A 9,262-nucleotide genomic window follows, 5' to 3' on the forward strand; every position below is an offset into this window, starting at 1 on the left:
ATAAAGGGCCACCCCACCTCCTCTCTTTCCTTGCCTGTCCCTTCTGAAAAGTTGGTAACCATCAATTGCAGCACTCCAGTTATGCGAGTCGTCCCACCACGTTTCTGTGATGGCAACTAGATCGTAGTTTTCTTCCTGCATGATGGCCTCCAGCTCCTCCTGTTTGTTGCCCATGCTGCGTGCATTCATGTAGATGCACTTCAGCCGGGCTAATCTTCCCACTATTTTTCTGGAAGGGCTGGCACATTTACCTAATAGCATTGGTGCGCTGTTCCTGGGCACCACTTTAGTAGCCCCGGTTCCAACCCCGTCCCCCTTCAAATCTAGTTTAAAGCTCTCCTAATAAGCTGTGCTAACTCCTGTCCCATTGTGCTTTTTCCCCTTTGGGTTAGGCTTCCCCCATCTGCTATAAGCATGCCTGGTGACCTGTAGATCAATCTGTGTTCAAAGAAGCCGAAGTACTGCTGCTTACTCCAGTCTTTTAACCATGAGTTGATTTGTTGTTTCTTCCTACTTATCCCTTCGACTGGGGGTGTGAGGGAGGCTGTTGAGGGTTCCGCCTGCCTCTCTGAGGGAGGACCAGCCTCCATTCCCCCCTTTCCATTAAGTCCCCTTTCTCTGCCTGGTGACAGGGCAGGAGGGGATCATCTACTTTTATTAGTGCCTTTTCATGCTGCCTTTGTACCAGGGTATGGCTCCACCAGTCAATTTCGTTTTCGTATTCACTAATACATCTTAACCTTTCCACCTCTTCCCGCAGTTCCACCACCTGCCTGAGCAGGTCATTTATCTGCTCACATTGCACACAACGGGTGTCCCTGGGTCCCTGTGGTACTGCAGCTAGGCTCATGCATTCGGTGCAGCTAGAGCCCTGAACGGCTGCATCTTTGCGAGGGAGCTCGGTCTGAGTTCCCACATTTTTCCTCACAGGGCCTTTGGGGCGTTTGGTTGCCATTTCCTCTCTTGAGACTGAGCGGACCATTCCCCCTCAGACTCTCCCTTTGTGTCCCGCGCACAAGTCCCCGCTCCGCCCCCTCACTCTGCCGCTCTCCGCGCGCTCTGTCCAACACCTGAGGGCCGTTTCCCCCACACTCTGCGCACGTGCACCTGCGCGCTAATATACCCGCCTTTCTACTTACGCGCGCCCGGCACGCGCTCGGAGCCTGTTGCGGCTCTGGCCGCTTTTAAATTTGCCGCGGCTCGCCCGGCCCCGCCCCCAGCTACGTCAGCCTCTCGGCTCCCCCGCGAGATTCCCGACTGGTTTCGGGTCTCCCCGCTCTGCCTCGGCTTCCCGTCTCCGGGAAACCCCCTCTCCGTCTCCGTCTAGGTCAAATTTAAAGCTGCAGCACTCACCGCTGCCGCTATCGCTGTCCGCGGTCTCGATAGTCTCTGTTGTCAAGAAAAGCCTTTCACTGAAGACTCTCTGCAGCAACTAACCGACATTTCATCAAGAAAAGGACTTGTTATTGCACCCGACAAGGTGCAGCGCACTGCCCCATGGAAATATCTCGGATGGTCCAGCATGGACTCCAAAATTCGACCACAAAAAAACAGAGCTTGCAACTCAATTGCGCACACTGACTGATGTCCAAACCCTGCTTGGAGACATTCAATGGGTGCGGAACTGTGTTGGCATTTCCAATACCCACATTGCACCCTGAACAGAATTCTTGAGAGGCAATCACCCAACCGACAGCGTTACTCTGACGGCCACGCAACAAGCAACACTACAACAAATTGCACAAAAACTGCAGTCGACGTGGTCATCTCAACGCATTTTAATGTTGCCAGTGTCTCTGATCATATGTCATGGCAAAGATTCACCATGTGCAGTCATTTGCCAGTGGCAAAACAAAAAGGGGGAACTTGCTTCTCCCTTCTCTACCTTTGGTGACGCCACTGACAAATGCGAAGGGAAGGTAACAAAAGAGGATGTGGTCAATGTTTTAGAATGGGTGTTCTTAAGCGTACAACCAAAAATGAGCAGTCAAACGCAAACCGACAGCCTGGTTAGTCCAGTGGATCATGTGCCTCCTACGGATACATTTCAGCAAGCTAGGCAGAGTCATGAGAATTTTCACCAAAAGGCTCAAGGTCTAAAAAGACAATTTGATTTAAAACCGACAGCGTTACTCTGACGGCCACGCAACAAGCAACACTACAACAAATTGCACAAAAACTGCAGTCGACGTGGTCATCTCGACGCGTTTTAATGTTGCCAGTGTCTCTGATCATATGTCATGGCAAAGATTCACCATGTGCAGTCATTTGCCAGTGGCAAAACAAAAAGGGGGAACTTGCTTCTCCCTTCTCTACCTTTGGTGACGCCACTGACAAATGCGAAGGGAAGGTAACAAAAGAGGATGTGGTCAATGTTTTAGAATGGGTGTTCTTAAGCGTACAACCAAAAATGAGCAGTCAAACGCAAACCGACAGCCTGGTTAGTCCAGTGGATCATGTGCCTCCTACGGATACATTTCAGCAAGCTAGGCAGAGTCATGAGAATTTTCACCAAAAGGCTCAAGGTCTAAAAAGACAATTTGATTTAACGGAAAATGAGGCTCAAGGCATTATCCAAGCCTGCCCGCAATGTGGGAGCCATGGCCCAGGAATAGGGTTAGGAGTGAACCCAAAAGGACTAAAGGCATTAGAGTTATGGCAGATGGATGTCACACATAGCCCAGAGTTTGGGCGCTTGAAGTACGTACGCGTGACCATTGACACCTTTTCAAAAATGATCTGGGCAACCGCATTGCCCGGAGACAAGGCACATCATGTATGTAAACACTTGCTTACCTGCTTTGCTGTATTGGGAGTGCCTGAACGCATTAAAACTGATCATGGTCCTGCTTCTGTCAGTCAAAAAGTTAGAGCGTTTTCGCTAAGATGGGGGGTCCAGCACACGACAGGGATCCCACATTCACCTACGGGACAGGGGCTAGTGGAACGCACTCATCAAGTATTGAAGGACTATCCAGGTCAACAAAAGGGAGTAGAGACAGATGCCCAGCAAAGGCTACATCGTGTGCTCTTGACGTTGAACTTTCTCTGTCTCATGGGTGAGCGAGAGGAACCGCCAGTGATAATTCACCAGCAGCACCTTAAATTTAATAGTACAACAACACTCCCGCAACTCAAAGTGATGTAGAGAGATCCACTCTCTGGAATTTGGATGGGGCCTCTTCCTGTTATATGTAATGGTCGAGGTGATACGTGTGTCTCCACAGATCGTGGTCCAGTGTGGGTGCCCAGTAGAGCTGTAAAACCTGCTCTGACTCAACACGATCCGCCTGACAACCAAGATGTTCAAGATCCTGGCCCGAGGGATATCAATCCCGGCGGTAATGACCCTCCACAAGATTGAACCCAGGGAAAATATGTGGGTTACCTGGGCGAACAAAACAGGACAACAAGCTTTTTGTCTATCGCTTGCCTCTGCTACAGAGCCTTTTCAGACATGGTTGAGAGGAGTAACTGCCTTTAAGGTAGAAGAAGTTAGCAGCTATAGTGTGTATTATTAGCTCAAGGTCATGGTTGCGAGGATTTTGAAGGCATGTGCTGTATGAACTTGTCCCATCACAGCCAATCAATTCATAAACAGTTGCAGTGGTTAAAAGAGCATGCCAACAAAATTCGTCAAAACCATGGGTTTTCAGATGGGTGGCTGACTATCTTGTTTGGGACAATGCCGCAATGGTCACTAGGCTTGCTTGTTGAAGGCTTGCGCATTCTGATCATCCTTGTGATCATAGGTCTGTGCTTCTGTTTAGTGCTTAGTTGCATTAAGAGAACTATGTTACAAGTAGTAAACCAAGCCTGGATTGCTCAAAAACAAGAAGGGGGAATTGTGGAGGAATGGCTGTGTGAAAAGGGGCACGACTTAATTGCGAGGAGCAACCCAGTCTTTGCTGGAGATAAAGGCCTGGAGATGACCGTGAACTCTCCTGGGAAAAGCAGAAGGAAGAAGAAGCAGCTACTTGGTAGATGAGATAAACGGGACCGCATCCAGGAGATGAGAGAATGTTGCTGCGTGTGGACAAGGGGTCTACACCGATTGTGTGAGCGCTCTGGTCGCGTGAACAGAGATTGTCAGCCAATAGTAGAGCTACCGCTAGCGCGTGCTCTGCTTGCCTGTCTGGATAGACTTTGTACAAAGAGAGAACGATCAACCTCATCTTAAGGTTCCATCGTTACTCGGGGTCCGTCTCCCACTCCGACAGAGGGATATGGATTTGATGGGTGGACTGTTCAGTGCAGAAGGAACTAGCTGGCTGGTGGCATCCAGAGGGTGGTACTCAATGGCTTGAAGTCCAGATGGAGAGCAGTGACAAGTGGTGTCCCTCAAGGGTCTGTGCTGGGACCGGTACTGTTGAACACTTTTATCAACGACATAGACAGAGGGATTGAGAGCACCATCAGCTGGTTTGCAGATGACACCCCTGCCCCTTTACTCTGCTCTGGTGAGACCTCACCTGGAGTGCTGTGTGCAGGTCTGGGGCCCTCAATAGAGGAAGGACATGGACCTGATGGAGCGGGTCCAGAGGAGGGCCACGAGGATGATCAGGGGGTTGGAGCACCTCTGCCACGAGGACAGGCTGAGGGAGCTGGGGTCGTTGAGCCTGCAGAAGAGGAGGCTGCGGAGAGACCTAATGGCAGCCTTTCTAGTACCTGAGGGGGGCTACAGGAAGGCTGGGGAGAGCCTGTTTACAAAGGCCTGCAGTGACAGGACGAGGGGCAATGGCTTTAAGCTGGAGGGGAGCACACTGAGATTGGAGATGAGGAGAAAGTTCTTCACTGTGAGGGTGGTGGAGCACTGGAACAGATTACCCAGGGAGGTGGCTGAGGCCCCTTCCCAAGAGAAATTCAAGGTGAGTCTCGACGAGGTCCTGGGCAACCTGGTCTAGTTGGGGATGTACCAGCTGACTGCGGGGAGGTGGGACTAGATGACCTTTGGAGGTCCCTTCCAGCCCGGACCAGTCTATAATTCTGTGATTCTATTATTCTATGATCATCAGCTCATTAATGGGGCATTCACCCCCAAAATCCAGGGCAGCAACTCTTCCCCCCTTTTTTCTTCTTCCACTGACAATTTTAAGCTCAGATGAGATGGAATGGGGGGGCTTGGAGCAACCTGCTGTGGTGGGAGGCGTCCCTGCCAGTGGTAGGGGGTGGCACTGGGTGAGCTCTAACGTCCCTTCCAAGCCTAACCAGTCCATGACTCCAGGACGTCCCTTCCAGCCCTGGCACCAGCTTGCTTGCCCTCCTCTGGAGGCATTCTGGAGGCATGTCTCCAGCAGTTGGACCCAGGCCTGCACCCAGTGCTCCAGCGCAGGCCGCACCAGCGCAGCCCAGCACAGCGGGACCACCCCCACTCTTGGCCGCCTGCTCCAATGCTCTTTGATGCCCCCCAGGATGGGGGTTGCCCTCTTGGGGCCAGGGGACACCGCTGGCTCCTCCTCGGCTGCTGGCCCCAGCACCCCCAGAGCCCTTTCTGCAGGGCTGCTCTCCAGCCTCCCCGCTCCCCACTTACACTCCTGCCCACAGTTCCTCCCTCCCACTGCACAATCCCGCACCTTTACTGCTTCACTTGCACGCCCCTGCTGATTGCCCACTGCTCCAACCTCTCTAGAGCCTTCTGCAAGGCCTCCTGTCCCTCACCAGGGCCAACAGCCCTGAATTAGGAAAGACTTAAGGTAACATTGAGGTTAACGAAGTTACACTGAATCCTTTCTCCACATTTTGGATTATGCCCAATATGGATGCAGAGACAAGGACTCAAAACCTCTTATTCTGGAAGTGAAGGCAAACTTCCTGAAAATATGGCAGTTTCAGTTACCTATAAAGGTAACCTATAAAGGCATCCATTCCCTGGTGCAACCACACACAGAAGACAGCCCTTTCCTCATTCTCTACTTACGATGGAGTACTTGGTATGAAGTTTGATTAGAATGACAAGTTCCCCTCTGAATATTTAGGAGTTTGTGTGAAGAAGGACTTAGAAATGTCCTGTGATTTACATCATTTACATTTACATTTACATTTACATTTACACAACAGTCTTAGAATCACAGAATGGTTAGAGTTGGAAGGGACCTTAGAGATCATCCAGTTCCAACCCCCCTGCCCTGGGCAGGGACACCTCCCACCAGACCAGGTTGCTCCAAGCCCCATCCAACCTGGCCTTGAACCCCTCCAGGGATGGGGCAGCCACAGCTTCTCTGGGCAACCTGGGCCAGTGTTTCACCACCCTTACAGCAAAGAACTTCTTTCTGGTATCTCATCTCAATCTCCCCTCTTCCAATTTAAAACCGTTCCCCCTTGTCCTGTCACCGCGCTTCCTGACACAGAGTCCCTCCCCAGCTCTCCTGTAGCTCCCTTCAGATATTGGAAGGCTGCTAGAAGGTCTCCCCGGAGCCTTCTCTTCTCCAGGCTGAATAACCCCAGCTCTCTCAGACTGTCTTCAGAGGGGAGGTGCTCCATCCCTCTGCTCATCTTCATGGCCCTCCGCTGGACCTGTTCCAACAGGTCCGTGTCCTTCCTGTGTTGAGGACTCCAAAGCTGGACACAGTGCTCCAGGGGGGAGCTCACCAGAGCAGAGTAGAGGGGTAGAATCACCTCCCGCAACCTGGGCTACACTTCTCTTGATGCAGCCCAGGCTGGGTTGGCTTTCTGGGCTGCCAGCACACATTGCCGGCTCATATTGAGCTTCTCACCCACCAGCACCCCCAAGTCCTTCTCCTCAGGGCTGCTCTCTAGCCATTCTCCACACAACTTCTGTCTGTGCCTGGGATTGCCAACTTGGCTTGGTTGAACTTCATGCAGTTTGCACAAGTCCACCCACTTTGGGACTGAGACACCACCCGAGTCCCAGGGGACCTCAGTGTGTCGACCACGCCACACAGCTTGGTGTCGTCGGCAAAGTTGCTGAGGGTGCACTCTATCCCACTGTCCATGTCTCCGACAAATGTTGAACAGCACTGCCCCCAGTGCCGACCCCTGAGGAACACCACTCATCACTGGCCGCCACTTGGACATCGAGCCATTGACTGCAACAATTTGCATGTGGTCATACACGCAGTTCCTTATCCACTGAGTGGTCCATCTGTCAAATCCATGTCTCTCCAATTTAGAGACAAGGATGTTGTGTGGGACAGTGTCAAGTGCTTTGCTTTTTCCTTCCTTGCACCAGTTGGTGTTCACTGTCTGTGAATCTAGCTGCAAATCTTGTCAAGGAAAAACATAGAAATTTAATTGCCGTTTTCATACATATTTACATAATTCAGCCTCAAGTATAGTTGTAAGAGTTGTAAAAGCACAAAATAATTATGAAAATAAACAGTGGAATTCACCAAGTCTTTAGTGAAATCAGTTTCATGAGATTCTTCTCTCTGCAACAACCAGATGTATTGCTTTTGTATTTTTCACAGTTGTCTTTACTGAAGTAAAACAAATTCAGATGTTCATGTTCAAGGTGAAATTTATCTCTTGCCTAGAATTTTTCTAAACAGAACTGAATGAATGCTTATAGGTGTAGTAGGCATAGATCAGGTGCAAAATATCAGGCTACTAAGCTTTGGAAATGGTTGCTGTTTATATTTTCGATATAAATGACTTCTGCTTTCCACACCTTTTGTTATGTAGAAATATGTTTGCATTAGCACTTTGTGTGACTCAAATCTTTGACATTTGAATTTTCCCTTACACCCAGCACTTTGCACTTCAAAACACAACTCCATCTCCAAACAGTTTTCTTGAAATATTTTTAGGTCTGCTTATAACAGATTTGTCTCCAAAGCTGAGCAGAAATTATTCATTTCCACTATATTATGTTTTTTAAATAACATTGCCTTTACAGTTGCCTCAGCATCAGAAAAACAATAATTTGCATCCATGTTTCTATTTATTTTGCTCAAGATGCTCTCATTTGCTTTGTGGGTCAGGGGAGCTTCAGCATCAGAAAAACAATAATTTGCATCCATGTTTCTATTTATTTTGCTCAAGATGCTCTCATTTGCTTTGTGGGTCAGGGGAATCGCTTCCTTTTCTTTTCTGAATAATACACACTTTCTCCAGAGTTGAAAGTACAAAACAAAGTGTTGCATTGATTTCGCTTTGATTTTCCCCATCTTTCAGCAGGTGTTTAAGTTTCCTCATGTTTCAGATGTGTCAGTTGAATCTTCTGAGGCAAGGGAATTGGCAGCATTTTCCCAATCATTGTGCATGTATCATGCTGACACCAGCCAGGAAAACTACTGTGTCAGAACCTGTCTTGGGGGAATATGCAAATAAGTTTTAGCAAGTCTATTTTCTGCATGCAATTTCAAAATAGACGCTTTCCTTCTCTTTCAATTCATTTGAATTATATGAGTAAAAAGCAAAAAAAATTTGTTCAGATCAATATAATCTCCAATTTTTAGTGTGAAATCAACTGCTACATGTGTATGATGAGAAATGTAAGGATCATGTGACAGGTGCAGTTGCCCTTAAATTGGAACTGCAGCAGCATCCACACAAGGACTGCTGAATCAGTGCGGACAAACACATAGTTTCCCACAAAAATTTGTATTTTTGCAGAGCACTGTTTAGTAAAAAAAGGCCCCAAAATGACACGTTTCTGTTCAAACGATTGAAAAGTAGAAAATTCAGGTTGTAAATAGTATTAGAGAGTTACTCCTTGTAACAGGGGGTATGCTCTTAATTTTGCCAGGATTCTGCATGAGTTCTTCACACAAATAGCTTAAAGCATTTTCTTGATTTGCAAGAAGAGGGGGACTTGTACTAGTGCTTGTGCTAGTGCTTTATAAGAGATTCCAGTCATTGTGAAAATCTGCTTTGCCTGTATTTGCAAATCCAGACCAAAAAATTAACACCATTAGCACATTTTTCATATCTTTTACTCCAGATTCTTTTGGCTCTGCACAACACTCTTCCAGCAACCTCTTCCACAATACTTATGAACTACCAGCTAGTCAGGCATGTTCCAGCCAACCCAAATATCACATCATTTCCTGTTGACCCACCCAAGAGGAGCTTCTTGCAGGTCAGGTTTGCAGTCTTCTTGACAAGAAAAATTCAAGAGCATGAATATTCACTAAAAAAAAAACAACAGTTTACCATTTTGAACACAGACATCAGATTTTCATCAACTTGTTCATTTAAAACCAGGACTTGTTAGCCATTATCAATTAAAATAAATAAATAAATAAAGAAAACTAGAATGCCTGATTACATCTCACACAGAGAAGAAAAGCCTTCCCAGGAT

The sequence above is a fragment of the Calidris pugnax genome, unplaced genomic scaffold (genome assembly GCF_001431845.1).
Source record: "Calidris pugnax isolate Ruff unplaced genomic scaffold, ASM143184v1 scaffold141, whole genome shotgun sequence".
Classification (NCBI taxonomy): Eukaryota; Metazoa; Chordata; class Aves; order Charadriiformes; family Scolopacidae; genus Calidris; species Calidris pugnax.